This window comes from Mauremys reevesii, linkage group 5, assembly GCF_016161935.1.
Source record: "Mauremys reevesii isolate NIE-2019 linkage group 5, ASM1616193v1, whole genome shotgun sequence".
NCBI classification, from domain to species: Eukaryota; Metazoa; Chordata; order Testudines; family Geoemydidae; genus Mauremys; species Mauremys reevesii.
This window is the reverse complement of record NC_052627.1, coordinates 58395474-58414589: the sequence shown is the minus strand read 5'-3', so window position 1 is coordinate 58414589 and position 19116 is coordinate 58395474. Positions and strand designations below refer to the sequence as shown.

The window sequence follows — 19116 nt, the reverse complement described above, 5'->3', positions numbered from 1 at the left end:
GGGCTGGAGAGGAGAGCGCTGGGGAGCTTTTTTTCTTCCAGCGCTGGCGCTTTGACTACACTTAGCGCTGCGCGCGCGCGGCGCGCGCCGCGCGCTGGCGCTTTTAAAAGCCCACTTAGATATGATCCCCACTGACTCTCACACATATACACCCACCCAGCCCTATCTCAATACTAAAATGAGCGTGAGGCAGTGGAAAAGAGCTGCCGCCCTTATATTAAAAAGATTGATCAAGTTCAAGTTACCTACTATTTTAACTTTTTACCAACTATTTTACCAACAGGACTCCACTGGCCATCACCTACAGTCTTCAGCTTAAACCTCTCCAACGAATCATCAGTGATCTACAACCCATCCTGGACAATGATCCCTCGCTTTCACAGACCTCGGGAAGCAGGCCAGTCCTTGCCCACAAACAACCTGCCATCCTTAAGCATATTCTCACCAGCAACCACACACCGCACCATAACAACCCTAATTCAGGAACCAATCCATGCAACAAACCTCGATGACAACTCTGCCCACATATCTACACCAGCGACACCATCACAGGACCTAACCAGATCAGCCACAACATCACTGGTTCATTCACCTGCACGTCCACCAATGTTATATACGCCATCATGTACCAGCAATGCCCCTCTGCTATGTACATCGGCCAAACTGGACAGTCCCTACGTAAAAGGATAAATGGACACAAGTCAGATATTAGGAATGGCAATATACAAAAACCTGTAGGAGAACACTTCAACCTTCCTGGACACACAATAGCAGATTTCAAGGTAGCCATCCTGCAGCAAAAAAAAAAAAAAAAAAAACTGCAGGACCAGACTTCAAAGAGAAACTGCTGAGCTTCAGTTCATTTGCAAATTTGACACCACCAGATCAGAATTAAACAAAGACTGTGAATGGTTGGCCAACTACAAAAGTTGTTTCTCCTCCCTCGGTGTTCACACCTCAACTGCTAGAAGAGGACCTCACCCTCCCTGATTGAACTAACCTCATTATCTCCAGACTGATTCTTGCCTGCATATTTATACCTGCCTCTGGAAATTTCCATTACATGCGCCTGACGAAGAGGGTATTTACCCATGAAAGCATATGCTCCAATACATCTGTTAGTCTGTAAGGTGCCACAGGACTCTTTGTTGCTTTTTACAGCTCCAGACGAACACGGCTACCCCTCTGATACTATTTTAACTGCCTTCTACAAGATGTCTTCATGTACAGTGCTACAGCTACTATGCCACTGGGAGAGAGGCAGTAGCTATGTCGATGGGAGAAGGTCTCCTGTCTACACCTGAGGTTAGGTCAGTATAGGTGTGGATACCCATGAGTGTCGTAGTTATACTGATATATAGCGCTCTGCACACATACAAATTTATATCCACAGATTGGATATCTGTGGATATAAATTGGTATCCGCAGAGGCGAAAGGAGCAGAACGTGGGGCCACTGCTCCTCCGGGGCTGTTTTACCGCCTGCAGCTCTGCCCCCGTCCCTTCCATGCAGCTGTCTGCATCTCCAGTCCGGGGGCATGCACGTGGCTTGAAAACAAGAGCACAACCAGGGACAGCTGCCGGTGAGCCTGGTGTCCATCCCAGTGGGCGGGGCTGGGGGTGGTACAGCTGCGCCGGAGGAGCTGCTGGCGTGGGGCACTGGCTGCTGGGAGCGGCGGCCCCATGTTCTGCTCCTTTCGCCCCTGCAGTTCCATGGAGACAGATTTCTATTCATGTATATAAATTTGTTTCCGTGCAGGTCTCTAGTGATATAGGTCTGTCTTGTAGACCTGGCCTCAGAAAAGGACTAAATATGTTTTAAGAGCAAAATCTCCAAACAAGCTTAAAATTAAAAATAATAAAAGCTGACCTCTCAAGCCCAATTGCTATAATGAGCATCATATCAAGCAAAGCTTCTTTTTTGACTATCCTAAATTTGATATAAATTTACAAAAGCAAATTCATTTTTCCCCTCAGCATCTCATTTGGCTTACCAAGTTTCTACAAAAAAGGAATTTAACCATTGTGCTTTAGCAATATGTTACATACTTTATAGAAAATGTATAGGGTGTTTTTCTTTAAAGTAATTATAGCTTAGCTAAGAAAATCCCTGCACATTTGCCAATATTATATTTACAGCAAATGAATTATAGTTATTGACTAGATGGTTTAAATCAATGTGAAGATCTACTATCATTTACCTCTTTTCATCCTGCAGCTACTGAAGGTTATTTCTTTTAGGGGGATATGATACCAGTCAGCTCTGTGTTCTTGGGGAACCAGGGCACAGTATCCAGCCTGGCTGACTCATGAAAGGACATCCCCGCCCCAGCCTCTGCTGAAACCAAAACCGATCAGAGAAAAGACTTGCAGAGAAAAGTGAAGGGCGGTGGGAGACACACCTAGACCCCTCCTGACGAGGGTGACCAGAACAAAGGCAACTCCCCTAACTTCATCTGCATCAAAGATGGGACAGGGAGGCATCTGCATTAGCATACAGAATGGAGAACAGAGAACCGCACTGAACTCTGGGACCAGAAAAGCAGGGAAGCACTGCATCATGGGGATCTCTGCTCCAGATGTTAATGAACCTACACCTGCACACACCCAGCTCAGCAGTTATCCGACCAATTCTAGTAATAAATCCTTGATTGATATCCAGAATACTAAGGCAGCCTAATTGTGAGCTCCCTGGAAGGAACACCACCCATAGCCAAGAGTGATCAGCTCCTATTGTCTAGTCTAAAGAAAACCCTTGATTCATCAGTTTACCCATAAACAAATTTAGTGTTCACCTTTGAACCACTGTTGTTTCTCTACAAAAAACCCTACCTATGTTCAAGTAAGTGTTCTGATGCATGGATCCAAACTCTGCATCAGTTCCACTGGAATTTCATCTTCTCTTGCCTGATCGTGCTGGGGGCTCTGCCTGTCTCCAGCACTCAGGACCCTGAGCTACCATCACCACCTGGGAACCCCGACCACTTCAAGCTTCAGAGAATGGGTGAGATGCCAGCTCTCTCTCTCCGTTTTCTTTTCTACCTCAGGTATAACTTTCTAACTCTGACTTGTTTGATCAGGTATAGTTTTCTATATATGATTTTTGTAATCTTTAATAATGTAACTGTTAGGGTGGTTTAGGCTCTCCTTGTGTAATCATCACTATTATTCAATAAATAACTTTTATGCTGGTTACTTCTCTCTCTCTCTCTCTGGACTTTACTCTTTTGTGTTTTTAGCTTCCCCATTTACTCTGCAGCAATGCTTCTCTTACCTAAGCTAAAGATCCCTGTAGCACCCAAAAATACTATGGGGTTTGCGCATCAAGTGGGTTACTACCAGTACAATTGTGACACAAAAGTGGGGATAGGGATGCACTGAACCTGTGGCATATAAAGGTGGCAGCTTGAAAGTGCTGCTTGGCTCAGCTCACTGAATCCAGGGGCATATAAGGGTCAGCTTGAAAGTGCTGATTGACCTGGTCCACTCAGGGGTGGGTGTAGGTGAGTATATTGTTCTGGGGCTGGAAGAGCCCAGCCTTGGGGAACTTAGGTCCTACAGGATAGCTCCACTGGGAGGGGACAAGAAGGGAGAAGTAGAGCTCCATATGAAAACACAAGTGAGACAAGCAGTACATTGATAGAATTACAGAACACCCCCCCCCCAAGAGTAACCCTAATAAATGAGCACACCCCAAAGTAAAAGGTAAATCTGGTAACAGAAACTTCTGTAAGCATCCCAACATATTTATCCAACAATTCAAGATTATTATATTTCATATCCTAAAGGATATGAAAGGACATGAATTTAATGAATGGTCTCTGCCTTGAATTCTCAACTAGAAAAAGCTTATTTCTTTCAGTTATGTTCAGAATAATACACTACAGAAGATGGACACATCTGGTAGTGTTAACTCTGACATAGCATGACTGAAAATCAAGTCACATTTAGCATTGCAGAATAGTAGAAGTGAGTCACAAATAGTTCAGCAAAAGTACTAGGCATAGAAGTCTGTTAAAATGTGCACATTTTACATTCTGCATCAAACACATTATTACTGGGGGAGCTGGTAGCAACCCCTGTATTTAGATTACTTAATACTTTCTATTATAAAAAAATTCCTGTAAGATTTTTTTTTTTTTAAAGTTCTACCACTTCCTCTGGTTTGCAGCAGGTCCTTGAAATTCAGAAAGGAGAAAGTCTTGGGGCCAGTGAAGTGCCTTTTCTTTGCCCTGAATTCTGTTTAAGGTTGGCAGAGATCAAAACTTTTGAAAAGTCACTTTTTCCTTTCTGTCACTTGAGGTGGCAGCAAAATTTTGGTAGCATGGCAAAACAACCAACTGAACATGAACCTTCTAGTCTAAAGTCAGGCCAATGCTATCACTGAAGTGTAGCACAAACTGCACTGGGAACACAGGAAGATAACAGGGAAGGGGGGGGGGGGGGGAGAGAGAGAGAGAGAGAAATCTGGACTGGGATCACCCGTAACTACTCCCACTGCAGACCAAGCACTCAGTCTCAGCAATCCATTCCCAAACCCAATAGCAGCTTTCTCCTGCTACCAGCTAATGTAGTTAATCCTGCAGCTCAAGCAGTGCTAGAGGTTCAGAGTTCACATTCTACCAATGATGCATGATGGGGGTGGGGAGGGTGCAGTTCCAGATAATGGAATTTGTTTTTACCTTTCAAAAAAGGTGCCTACATACAATAAAACTAAATTAATTTTTTGAGAAAAAAATGGTTTTATTCCAGAACTTTTTATTTTATTTATGTTGCAAAGTCAAGTAATCAAATGTTTGGAAATAAATATTTCCAGTGCACTTTAATTTATCCCCCTTGTACATACGCATTATGGTATAACATATGATCATATAATTCAAGACTTTTCCCTACAGGACCACAGCCTCATTCCATGCACAGGATTCAGGGAATGAATCAGGTAGAGTTGTATAGTCAGTGATACAGTTCGTAGGACACCCGCTGTAGAAGGTGGAAGGCAGATATATTACCATGTACTTGGTAGAAGATAGGCTATTTTTCTAAACTGCCCTGACCTACCCAAGAATGCAAATATATTCCCTGAGACAGTACAACTTGTAAATAAACTACTAAATCCTATAGGCAACATACATTCAAGATAAAAAGGGTCAAATATTTTCAGAGGTTCAGGAGGAGATTTTCAAAGGCACACATGGCAGAAAGATGCCTAGCAACCATTTTTTACTTTTGAAAGTCTGCCCATCTCTTGCAAGACGTGTTATCTATTTAGGTGCATTTTATTATTGAGACTCATTCTCTAATTGAAAATAACTCCGAGACCTCCAAGATGATACCCAGTTTTAAAAAAAGGAATATTGGGAAAAAGGAAAATCTATTGCATGATGGTCTTTGGTGTATTTTGATTTTTATTTATTTTATATAAACTAGTATAAACAGTACACCAAGTCAAAAAGTACACTGTTGAACACACATACACTTACATAATGCAGACTCATCAATAGACAAAGCCAAAGTGCAGTTTTTTCTTGAGGACATAGGGGTATGGAAGGGGACCAGGGGCTCTTCAAGGCAATTTTTGTGAAATACAAGTACGTGTCTCTTCAAAAATATGCTAAAAAAAGGAAAATCATATACAATTAAAGTTGAAGAACACAGATTGTTATTGTGACCATATTGTACATTTTTCTAATGTTTGTCCAATTTAAAAAAATTTATTTTTATTCCCAATTTTGCCATTGTAGGCTGATCATTTAACCAAACATTTTATGTAGGGAGGATAGCTAAAGAATACTGGTTAGGAAGGACAGAGTCCATTCTAAAGAGAAAAAGTGTTGCCCTACCATTCCAATTTACTTTACTTGCAGCCAGCAAGTGTTTTTACCTTTGAAACATCTAATATTTTCCATAAAGCTCCATGCAGAAAAACTAAAGAGATTACATTACAAAATCTGGTTCCACTTACTTTCAGTGCATTTTACACCCTTCATAGAAAATACGTCGTTTTTCTAAACTGCACCAACCTTCCCAAGAGTGCAAATACTTTGTCATGCGAGAATAGTGTGGAGCTGTTCATGCTTGTGAGCACAAATGAATTCTCCATCTCTGATCTTGTCATGCAAGACTGCACTATTAAGATGGTTACAAGAACAGGTAATGTTTGTACATTTCTCAATCTTGTTAGTCAGTATCCTAGAAATTGATTAATGTCATGCCATCTTCTGGTCCTGTGACTATCTTTGCCTTGAGAACAAGGCACATGAATATAGTCTGGGGAAAGCAATATTAATCCCTTTGGCTGGGAGCCAGAGCACCTCCGTCGTAGACATTGCCAACTTTGTAACTAGGGAGAAAAGGAAGAGCCAGATAATCAAATTAGGGAACAGTTAAAATGTTGCAGCAACTCAAACGGATGCTTTCTTTACAATCCTTGTCTTCAAAATGAGGGATGAAAAAGAAAAACCATCAATCTATTACCGTAACAATGACTAACAAGTCTGGGATCTTGTTCACCTCTTTTCAGAAGGCATTTTTCTTTATAAATTTGTTTAGAAAGCAAATAAAACTTTTCAGGGTAACCACTGTCTAGTTTATTGCATCAAATTTATTATTTGATTGCAATCTTTCCTTTGAAGCTGAGAGAGAGAACGGAGTGGAACAGCTGCCTTTCCTGTCTAGTTAGAGAAAAGAACAGAATGGCAACTCCCATGCCCTAGAGCAGTGGTGAACAACCTGTGGCTCATCAGGGTAATCCACTGGCGGGCCTCAAGACAGTGTTTACATTGACCGTCTGCAGGCATAACTGCCCGCAGCTCCCAGTGGCCGCAGTTTGCCGTTCCCGGCCACTGGAAGCTGCGGGAAGCCGCGCTGGCAGGGGCACGTTGACCATGGCTTCCCGCAGCTCCCATTGGCCGGGAACAGCGAACCACGGCCAATGGGAGCTGTGGGCGGTCATGCCTGTGGATGGTCAAGGTAAACACTGTCTCGGGGCCCGCCAGTGGATTACCCTGATGGACCACGTGCAGCCCACAGGCTGCAGGTTGCCCACCACTGCCTTAGAGGATAGAGGAGGGTAAGTAAAGGAAAGAAGATTTGTGTATGTATTTAAAAGGCTCAGTTCTGAACCAGAGAACCCCACAAAAAACTCCCTAAAATGAGAGGGCAAAGAAAAAAAATCAAAGAGACAGCCAAAAATTATTGTTTGTATTGGTTTTTTTTAACCCTTTGGGTTGACAATATTGTAAGCCTAGGAGCTGAGTTAAACTATCCCCAGCCATGGCACTAGGCTTCCCACTGGTGGTAGTAAGAGGCCAGATCATAGACCCCACTCCTCCTCTACCACAGAGAATTCATTGGCAAGGGAAAGCACAAGCTGAAGCCTGTAAAAGTTTGCTCTCACTCCAGCATGCAGGCCTCAAAAAGAATGTGTGTTGAATTAAGAAGGATGCCTCTTGGAAGGAATTAAGAAGGATGCCTCTGCTGCTTCACAGCTCTGCTATAATCTTTCCCCCTTAGGCTGTGGCATAGAAACCACAATACAACGATACATTTTTTAAAATAAGCAATTCTAAAATTCTTTTTTATTTTTCCCCTGAAATTGAACACTATTTTTATTTAAGTCTGGCAGTTCTCCTGTAGGGTTTCTTAGTAACTTGGTGAAAAATCTGGAATAATATAACAACATGTTTATTGTCTTGCTATGCAAGTTTAAGAGAGGAGGAGTATTGAAATAGTTGAACAAATACACAATGTCAAAGGTCTCAACAAGGACTGAAATTAGTGGTAGTCCAGAACTGCAAACAGAATCCTCAGATAATGATCCAGAATTATACCCACAGATTGCAAGAATTCTGTCCTACGCGCTTTCAAAAGGAAAAAATGGCCAGAAAATTATGAAGACCTGGAAACTACAGAAGTATCAGTTATCAATGAAAGGCAAAATGTCAATCAACTTTTATATTTTGACAGATGAGTTATGGAACATGATATGCCATTTAGTAAACTACAATACAAGTTTTCCAACTACCCCACTATTAATGCTAAAAGTACAATCTTTTTATTACCCATTGTTATATGCCTCTCTTCCCCGGTCATATACTTTTTCTACTCCATCCTGCCTTCCATACACACAATAATACATTTATCAGAACTCACTGCCATATTAAACTGATAAACACTACAGAAGTGTTTCTAAATAAATAACACCAGTCAGCACCTAGGATTACCCGGTCTTCTCAGACACACTTATTGTGTTAAGATTAACTCCTGGTTACTCTCACAGCACCAGATAATCACTGAATGACTGGGAAGGCAATTCATTTTCCTTCTGGAAAAGTTCCCATAATACCAAGTGTTTTCTCTTTGAAAACTAATGAAAAATAAATGCAGTTATTACTAAATCTGTACTAAAACTGATAAATTGGTGATGAATTAATATATGATAGGAAAAGCCTTCTTAAGATACTGAAGTTATTTGCTCCTCAGGATTCTTAATGTTTTAATTGCACTATGCATGCTCCCTGTATCAGGGACCCTGTATCAGGGATAGAGTCAGAGGACCCATTTGCCCTAGAGGGGCTTTCATGGACAAGACACCAGGGGAAAAAGAGAATGGGTATAGTTAAGCTGGAAGCTACTCTGCCACATGGAGGGAGCAGTCCACAGGGTTTAATAAATAAAGTTACATTTGTTCAACTTAACCTGCATTCAGTTCCACTCTTTGCTAATGAAACACAGTGGCAGCATCAGAGCTGTGAGTCTTCTGCAGTGCAGCAGCTGGCAACATGAGCAAACGAATTTGGTTCGAAGCCTCCTGGACCCTTGGATTTTGCAGGCACAAATGTAGCCCAGTGATGGACACAATGGACAGAGGAATTCAAGCAGTACACAGACCTGGCCATGCAGGAGGATGACAACAGCAGGAAAATCAAACTATTATTTTACTTTACTGGGTGACACGACCAGGACATAGGTGAACTGACATAGTGGTCAGACTGGGCACTGGGAATCAGGCCAGGTTAGATACCACGAGATCAGAGTTTGAGACAGGCCAGAAGGCAAAGCAGGAGTCAGGAAGCAGGATATCATCACAGTCAAGCAGTAGGAGTAGATATTGCAGGGGAAGCAGTTCTAAGCAAGGGAAACCCAGTTACACGGGCAACTTCCTTTTTCTATGCTCACTTTAAATACAAGAAGGGAACTCGTCAGGATGCCCAGAGTTCCACCAATCTGATCCCGGCCCTGGAGTCCTCTGTCAGAGTTCAATGAAGATTGAACTTCAACTTTTTTTTTTTTTTTTTTAAATCAGCACTAGTGGCTCGACCCGATCTTCATGCTATGTCTCCTGGGATGAAAGAAGTAGGAACTCATCTCTTACTACTCCCACTTACAACAGCTACAATTGAGCAGGGTTTTTGTTTTTTTTTTGTAGAATTTTGTGTTCTGAAAGAAGTTGACTTCTGCCTGATCATGTGAATGAACTAAAGAGCATATCAATTGAACAACTGGATGTACCGGACACACCAGAAGCCACCAAAGATGAACGCACTGCATTCAAGAAGTTCATTGACAGATGTAGTACCTCATGTAGCACCTCATGCAAGGTCTGAACAGCCAACTTTAATTTGTGTGACGATTTTAAAACATGAAGTTAAATCTAACAAAATCTAATAAAATGGTCGTGAAACATTTCAATTTTTACTGTGGTGCCATACTGCCCACCTTCGCCTTCACCCTCCTGTAAATGTGAACACTGCCCCTAATTTCAATTCCTGGTAAAAATACTGCAGATGCTTAGACATGGGGCTTCCAGCAGAAGCTTCAACAGAAAAGATGAAAGCCCAAGGCAGCACAACACCTCCAGAAGTGGTGTGGTGAAAATCGCAAAGAAGAGTAGGTAACCATGGTTCCATATCCACAGTGAGATGCATTTACTGTGAGAGACAGCATGAGCGGGTAAAGAAGAAGTGCCCTGCACCAGGAGAGCACTGCCAGAAATGTGGCAAGTTGAACCATTTTAGGTCTGTGAGAGAGACAGAGCGAGCGCACGCGCGCGAGAGCAGGGGAAGGTCCCAAAAAGATTCAATCACACTTGTACAAGAGGGAGATGGATTAACATTAACAGAGAAATGTGTGTGCAATTTCAGCTGTGTAGCAGGGCCTCCTGCAATGTGATTCAGGTGGACTTGAACCCACCCATTATAAAAAGCAGGCGCACTCGGATAATGTACAGTGAGAGCATAACAAGGCCTGTACAAAAATGTGACTTCATAGTAACTAACCCAAAAAGTGACAGATGGTACCAACTGAAATTTTGTAGTGATGGATGGTAAGCACCACAGACCCTGCCTGGGGAATACAGCTGTACAAGCCATGGACTGGATCAGGGTGCAGCATCAGAATTTTATAGCTGCAGGACATGCAGCAAAAAAGGGGGAGTCCCATGGACAATGGAGACAAATGTTTAAAGCATGTGTGTTTGGCACTGTCGCAGAAAACAAAATTTGCAGGAAGACTAGAACTCCTTGTTTTCAAGATCTCTAGGTCTAAAGTTATTGTGCCTAGTAGAAGCTGGGAGCTGTATATCAATATATGTTCCATGCAGATGCTCTATGGGGTCTGTAAGTGTTTCATCAGCAAAAAGTGAAACTGAATGCAGGTTAAGTTGCACAAGTGGGACTTTATTAAACCCTGTGCACTGCTGAGTTGCTTCCAGCTTAACTCCACTTATTCCCTGTTCCCCTAATATCTCATCCATAACAGCCTCTCTAGGAACACTTGCACTCTGACTCCAGTTACATTGATAATCATACATCTTCCCTAGTTTACAAACATTTTAATATAGACATTAAAAACAAGGACACGCGGAACATTCAGACAAATGCAGAAACAAAAATAGGCACTGAATTCTTTGGAGGATCAGAGGGAGGTTTTTATAGAACATATGATTACTATTACCATGCTATTCTGCTTAGTACATCAGAGGATATAAGTAGCAGCTATGTCTACTATTTGCAAAGCATGATCCCTTTAAAGACTAATGAGATAAATAAATAAAAATTTACACTTTACTGCATGGTAAAGTTCACTGGTAAAGCCAACACCTTGGTTTGAATATTAAACCCAGTCAATTATCTTTATAATAAATGCTATTTATTAACACTTGAAAAGCTTAGTTCTCAAGAATGGTATTAAACTATAACAAGGGAATGGTATAGTAGAATCATGTCCATTAGCATTATTGTTACTTTGAAGTTAAGTGGTCCCCGTTTGGGGATAAACAGTATAATCATACTGGAAGGAGAAAAAAACAGTGAATAAAAACAAACAAAAAAAACCCAGCATGAAGTCTTTTTCCCTGTCCTCCTCAAAAGCACAAAATTCATGTGTTAACAAAGCTTCAGAAAAAATACAACTAATATGTAGCCTACTGAATCACTTTAAATAGATAAGCACAAATTTGAAACTAAGGCCGTTAGCACTGCTTTGTTACCATTTGATCTGTGGCCATGCTCTTCCTGAGATTGTGTCTGCACATTTTATTCCAGTGGTAAGGATTAAATTTAGAAGCATGTTAGTGAAGAAGAAGAAGAAAAAAAAAAAAAGATACAGAAAACATGTTTGGGTCCACATTATATTTATATATTTAGTATAGATTTTTAATGTCTTTAAAAGCAAGTGTTTGGGTATTTGGCAAACAGGACAAACTTGGACTCCATGTTTATTTAAACTTAAACACACACACACTTTAAATCTTTAAGTAAAGTGTGTGTGTGTGTGTCTCTCTCTCTCTCTCTCTCTCTCCCCCTCCCCCCCAGGGATACTGAAAGTATATTTTAGAGCCTACATTATTCTATGCAGTTTCTTATACCACATCCATCACCATGTATCTGAGCGCTTGAATAGGTTGAAAGTGTCCATGTAAGTACAACAATAATAATGGGACAAAAAGTCATGGCCCAATTTGGATTTGTACAGTATATCAGTATTGAGGCAGTGATGGAAGACAGGCAAGAGAGACTATAATTAAGTTCTAAATACTAGAGGATCAATTGTAGCTTTAAGCCACAGTGAGCACTGGGAGCTGTGCCAGGCTGCACCAGTCCAAGAGGAACTCCTGGAGAGATTGCATCTAAGAGGCACAATTCCTCTTGTAGCGCCCCAGCCCCAACAGAAGAGCATGAGAACTGCCACATTCCTTATGAAGGTACAGCATGCACACAAAGATCTATGGGTCAGGGCTAAGGGAATGTAAGACCATGACCTCTCTGTCCTCTTTGGGCCACTGGGGGTATGTGTACACTAGAATTAAAAACCCGCGGCTGCCGACTCAGGCTCACCAAGCTCGGGCCAAGGGGTTGTTTGATTGCAGAATAGACATTTGGGCTCAGGCTGGAGATCAGGCTCTAGGACCCTGCAAGGTGGGAGGGTCCCAGAGCTTGGACTGCAGCCCAAGCCTGAACGTCTACACCCAATTAAACAGCCCCTTAGCCTGAGCTCTGTGTGCCTGAGTCAAACGGCACAGGCCAGCCATGTTTTTTTTAATTGCAGTGTACATATATCCTGGGAGGACAGGGGGAAGCACCACAATCCCTGAATTCAGGGAGTGAAGGAACTCTGATTATGGACAAGAGCAAAAGATGGCCATCAATGCACTCCTCATTCCTGCTCACCTGCATAGCAGCCAGACATCGTCCAGTCCTGAATCACTTGATTAAGTACCAGGCAAGTATTACATAGCAGCCACCATTTGCCTTTCAAAAGTAATACACACAAAAAAAAAAAAAAAAAAACACCATTTTTTATTTGTAATATACCACTATAAATCAAATTTCCATTAGAGGCATGGAAAAAAGAAAGCAGATCAAAAATAATTTTCCACTGTGCAAAAAAAGGAGAAAAAAGCATTTAGAAAATTACAATAAAAATAACTAATTGAGAACGTTATGTGAAGCATTAAATGGAACTGCTTTTTGAAATGCACTTTTGTTCTTTTTCAATTTCTCACCTGTTTGAACATTAAGCTTATAATACAATCCATTCTATTTCCTTCAGTCCAGGTTTAAAACAATGTCAATAGTACCAACAAAAGAATTCAGTGAATCTCAGAAAAGTATGTATGATTTAAAGCCCCCACATACTTCGGCAGTCCCATGAGCAGAGGCAAGCCTGCACTTGCAGTTCTCCAGTGAGGTTAAGTATCAGAGGGGTAGCCGTGTTAGTCTGGATCTGTAAAAGCAACAAAGAATCCTGTGGCACCTTATAGACTAACAGACGTTCTGCAGCATGAGCTTTCGTGGGTGAATACCCACTTCTTCAGATCTGAAGAAGTGGGTATTCACCCACGAAAGCTCATGCTGCAGAACGTCTGTTAGTCTATAAGGTGCCACAGGATCCAGTGAGGTTGGGTGTGAGTGCCGCCTTTGTGACAGCCCCCACTTCCTCATGACCCTCTGAAAACTTCTCCACAGGAGCTGTGTGTGGTACAGGCTCCATGAGACAGAAGGACCAGCCAACCTCCACCATATTTTCTTAACCACCGGGCACGGCAGTGTAAATTACTGCAAGCTGTCTACACAATACTGAAAGGAGAATGGAAGTTTGCAGTCAGAGAAGCCCCTAGCAGCTTTCTTGTAGGATCCCCAGAGTGACAAAACCAGTCTTGTAGGATGTGGGAATAAAACAGATCTCTGCCCTGCTGTGTGTGTGTGTGTGTGTGTGTGTGTGTGTGTGTGTGTGTGTGTGTGTGTGTGTGTGTGTGTGTGTGTGTGTGTGTGTGTGTGTGTGTGTGTGTGTGTGTGTGTGTGTGTGTGTAAAAAAGTCTCTCAACACCAATGGATCCTTTGAAGTAATGTAGAGCTTAGAAATATTCATGAGTTTTGGGAGCACAGAACCCAGGCCTCTTCCTCAGGGAGCATATTTTGCCCACTGTATCCCCTCAGGGCACAAATTCAAAAGGACACAACCCAAGTTTCCACCCTTCCACACAGGTGGTTCCCACACTGGAGAAAATAGAGCCTTAATGTCTTTTTCTTTCAACAAATTAAATGAGAGCGGATGTAGCTCTGTAGAAACCATTTTATAAATAACATTTTGTTTACTAAAAAGAATCATGGGAAAAGTTGCTGCAATTATTCTATAAATTATTCTACGATTCAAGGTACATTCAGCATCCAAATTCTTCCCTGCTTCCCCATATCTATAAACTCAAAGTATATTAAAAAAAAATAGCAAAGTATTCCCACATGCCTCTGAGTCAGGGAGAGTTTCAACTTAACTGCTAAATTATTAATCTCCCCAGGTTTACTTAAATTACAGATTTGTATTTGTGAGCTTCAGTTCCACAACATTGCTGCTGAAGATTCTTATTTTGTATTCCTGTCCAGTAACAGCATTTACCTTTCATCCAGACACTAACTGTATGTTCCATCATTGTACAGACAGGAGAGAAAAAAAATCAGAGACTCTAACCATTGATTGCGGTTGCTACTATGCAATCCAAAATACTCCATGTCTATGTTTCTCTATTAATGCTTTTATTATTTCTTTCCTGATCATTAATGGGCCAAACCCTGAGCACTCAAATTCCATGGACTTAGTTTACTGCACCTCACAAGATCACACCCCTGCTAAGCCTTGCATCTGTGAGAGTTACAGCTCAACACCTTCAGGATTTGGCCCAGTTATTCTTTTTTATTAAATGTTTTATTGCTTCCTTGGCAAGTATCAGTGACAGCTCAAAGAAACAAAAACTATTTAATGCAAGAACTGATAGACTGCTAGATTGATTAACAAATAAAGGTTTGCAAGTGGTGCAAAAAACATGATGGAAACTGAAGGTTTATTGTGTTATTATAGCATTGTAGTCTGAGGAGCAATTACCAGTGATTTGCAGACTACTTCCGGCTGTCACATTATGCTGACTACTGATTTTCAACTGTTATATCACTTTAAGAGGGGTGTGTGCGTGTTACTTTTCCCATGTTGCTGCTGATGTAGTTATTCAGTCATCAACAGGAAAGAACATGGTCATTCCATACGATTAGGAATGGGAGGGGAGATTGTGTCCAAGACAGTCTCTCTGTTAAAAGTTTGTCCTCCCTATGTAAATATCTGAACCTCTCTAATAAATATAGCATTGAACGAAATCTGAAAGGTTTATGAGGTGCTTCTACATGAACGTTTTTAAAATATGGTAACTGCCAGCTATCCATATTACCTATGCCAGTAACTAAAATAATATTTTCTATCTCATCTGCTAAAGGAATTTTCCATATTTGCTGACATTTGCAAAGGAGCTGGAGGCCACTTTCATGATTAACCTTTGAAGTCAATGGCACCCAGGAACTTTAAGATGTGTGTGGCACTCTCCAGCCACCCTTCATCTCTGTAACACCCCTTTGCAGAGAATTCATCTGGGTGTTTAATTTTTAATAACAGTCTGATTTAAGACAAACATTTTCTTTTTTTCAGACCTACCTTCAGTCCCTGACCAAAGACAAGCTTCAAGAACCTCAAGAACTTGATCCCCTCAGGCTCCTCCTTTGAAAAACCAGCTTGAGTTGGTGAGGTAAGAAATCAAATCATACATTTCATTATTGTGACCAGGGCCGGATTAACCATCAGCCTAATAAGGCTACAGCATTAGGCCCTCCTACTTTTAGGCCTACTGGTCAGGCAAGGAGCGTAGCTGGCGGGAGCGAGCTTGCTCATGCAGCCCTGCTGGAGCACTCCTTAGGGTAACCAGGTGTCCGGTTTTGGACCGGAACAACTGGTCGAAAAGGAATCCTGATGCTCCGGTCAGCACTGCTGACCGAGCCCTTGAATGTCCAGCTCGCGGCGCCGTAGCAGGGCTGGCAGGCTCCCTGATAGTGCCGCGCCATGGCCTGCGCGGCTCCCAGGTCCAGAAGCAGCCAGCATGTCTGACTCCTAGCCTTAGGGGCTGCAGGGGAGGGGAGGAGAGGAGAAGGGACGGGGGAAGGGGTGTCCGTGTGCTGCCCCGCCCCCTGGCGCCGCTCCCATTGGCTGGATCAGGGCAGCGGAGGAACTAGCGCCACTTGCGAGCGCTCAGCAAGCAGCGGTTGAGGGGTCAGGTGGCGTGCACTTCTCCCGCTGCTGCCCGGCCCTCTTCTCCTCACACTCCTCACATGGCTGGGCTCGAGCTGCGGCGCATGCCCCAAAGCAAACCACAGTCAGTCTGTTGCCCCCATTGCCAGCACTCAGGAGTTCGAGGTATGTGTATCCCCATCTCTGAGTGCTGGGAGTGGGGCTGCACCACCATCATTGCTTCCCTCCCCGTCCCAACCCCCCCAGTAGTCCCAATCCCCCCATCATTCCATCCCAAACCGGCCGCACCGTCATCCACCCACATCATTGCATCTCTCTCCATCCCAACTCTGCCGCACCCTCATCCTCCCCATCACTGCACCTCTCCCTGTCCCAACCTCCCCAGCACTCCCAATCCCAATCATTGCATCCCAACCTGGCTGCACCCTCATCCCCCCCTCCATCATTGCACCCTTCCCTATCCCAACCCCCCCACACCTCCATCCTCCCCATCCCAACCCTCATCTCCCTGGTCACTGCAGCCCTCCCTGTCCCACGCTCCCACACTCCCATCATTGCATCCCTCCCTGTCCCAACCTCCCTGCACCTCCATCCCCGCACCTCTCCCTGTCCCAACTCCCCCCCACCACCACACACACACACTCCCATCCCCCACATCATTGCACCCTTCCCAACCCTCCAGCACCCTCATCCCCCCGTCATTGCACCTCTCCCCGTCCCAACCCTCCTGCACCCTCATCCCTCTCTCATTGCAGGAGGGTGGGAAGCTTGCACAGAACCTCCACACACACTATTCAGCTTCAGCCAGAACTATTGCCCACCCATTTGTAGGAACAGCAAAACAGAACATTCCATTCTGGATACCAGTACTTTAACTTTTACAGTATCTTCCAAAGAGGGGCGTCAGATGCACTGTGTTCGATACTGTATTGAACTACGCTAAAAATCCAATATTTTTCTTTGATTTATTTTTCTGTACTGGGATGCACAGGCAACCAAATTCTTTCCTTATGCTCAGCCTAGCTCCACAGGCCAACGCATCTTTGTACTTTGAAGGGGTTGCAAAAGCACTGGAAGAAGCTCAACACACAATGTTGCAGTTTCTCTGTCCCCTCTCCCTCAATGATTTTAAATCCATTTCATAGCAGGCAATGATAGAAAGACGGGCTGAATAGGCTAAAGGCAGGTTCTGCCCATTTGCTGGTTCTCTAGCAGTTCAATCCATCATAAAAGTACCTCACATTTGATTTCTTTTTAGTTTCATTCCAAAAACAAAGCTAAATAAACCTAAAGTTAGTCCTCATTTTTCTGCCCCAACTCAAACTAACTTCTTTCCCAAGTGGAAAATGTTGGGTAAGCCTGAAATGTGATTCAAGAAGGGAATGAGAACACAGGCCAATTCCTGCTGACAGTTACAGCAGTGTAGCCTTATTGACTTCAGGGAGAACAGATTTTTGCACAAGAATAAATTTTGGTCCCTTGTGCTTTTTCACACTTTGTATAAGCAGACTCTCATTCACTTTCCTCCCCTAAACTCTGAGCACTTTAAGGGAGGAAAAAAAAAAAAAAAAAGCAAGGTCTACTTGATTTACACATGCAAAAACAAAACAGGAAGCTCTCCCTTCATTCTACACCAGCTTTAAACAAACACCAGACCTGATGTAACAAGGGTGTCACTACAGCAGCCTTGGTTGGCCTGTTCTTTTGAAAGATCCTTAATAGTTCTTTAAAGATGCTGATTTTCAACGAAGTATTTTTGTTCAGGGGAGGGGGGGGCACGAGGGCGGGGTGCAGAGAACACAATAGGGAATAGGTCTGTTTTGTCAACTCCTAGTCATTCAAAAGATTAAAGGCTTCAGATTAAGTTTAATGTTTGTACAGTGATTTTGAAGAGCTAACATAGTACAGAAGTGCTAAATATTATGACTGGGCAACCATCTAAAGATCTGAGTCACTTCTAGCAGTTACCTTTTTCTTACAGAAAGCTTAAAACAAACAAATGCAAACCATAGGGGGTTGGTGCACACAGAACTCATGCTTTAAAAACCTCATGTCCAGGGGCGGCCAACCTGAGCCTGAGAAGGAGCCAGAATTTACCAATGTGCATTACCAAAGAGCCACACTAATAGGTCATCAGGCCCGCATCAGCTCCCCCCACTCCAACCTGCAGAGCCCCCTGCCCGCCAGCAGCCCCACCAATCAGTGCCTCCTGCTCCTTCCCCACATCTCCCGCCTGCCACAATCAGCTGTTACACGGTGCATAGGAGGCTCTGGTAAGGACGGGGAGAGAGTGAGGGCGTGGTAGGCTCAGGGGAAGGGCGGGGGGGGGGGGCGGCTGAGCACTGAGCACTCCCCGGCAGATTGGAAAGTTAGCATCTATAGCTCCAGCCCTGGAGTCAGTGCCTATGCAAGGAGACGCACATTAAACTTATGAAGAGCCTCATGCGGCTCCGGAGCCACAGCCTGGCCACCGCTGCTCATGTCAGAGCTGCTGATCACACATTCTAGAATAGATAATACTTAGTCCTGCCATGAGTGCAGGGGACTGAATTAGATGACCTCGAGGTCCCTTCCAGTCCTATACAGATGGTCCCCGACTTACGCAATTGTTCTGGAATGCCTGGCGTAACTTGAATTTTGCGTAAGCTGGAAACGTATACCCGACCATTACGCAAAATAAAAACACCACTCCTATTTCTAGCTTACAGAACTTTATCCATAAGTGCGGATTTGCGTAAGTCGGGTCTTGCGTAACCTGGAGAGCGTCTGTAATTCTAATTGTGGAAGAGCTTGGTGACAGAATGGCCTGATGTGGTGAATTACTGGAGATTAACTACACAAACTGGGTATCATCCGAGAAATAACACCAATACTACTTCCTCTACTTCAGTGGATTTTACACCTGGGTGGTTTTCTTTTATATAATAAATGCTGGCTGCCTCCCAGACAGCAGTCACAGTGAGATAGGGTATGTGATGTAGAGTCCATAGCTTGGTGGGAAAACACCAGCAGGGCTTGGCTCTGAACTGTGTGGAGAGCTGAGGGTAGAAGTACA

General features: G+C 43.2%; 1 protein-coding gene across 6 annotated transcripts in view; it reads right to left on the bottom strand.

Moving 5' to 3' along the window:
- FHIP1A (FHF complex subunit HOOK interacting protein 1A) overlaps positions 1 to 19116 on the bottom strand; it is a 125153-nt gene that overhangs the window by 63608 nt on the left and 42429 nt on the right. The gene's annotated exons all lie outside the window — the stretch shown is intronic.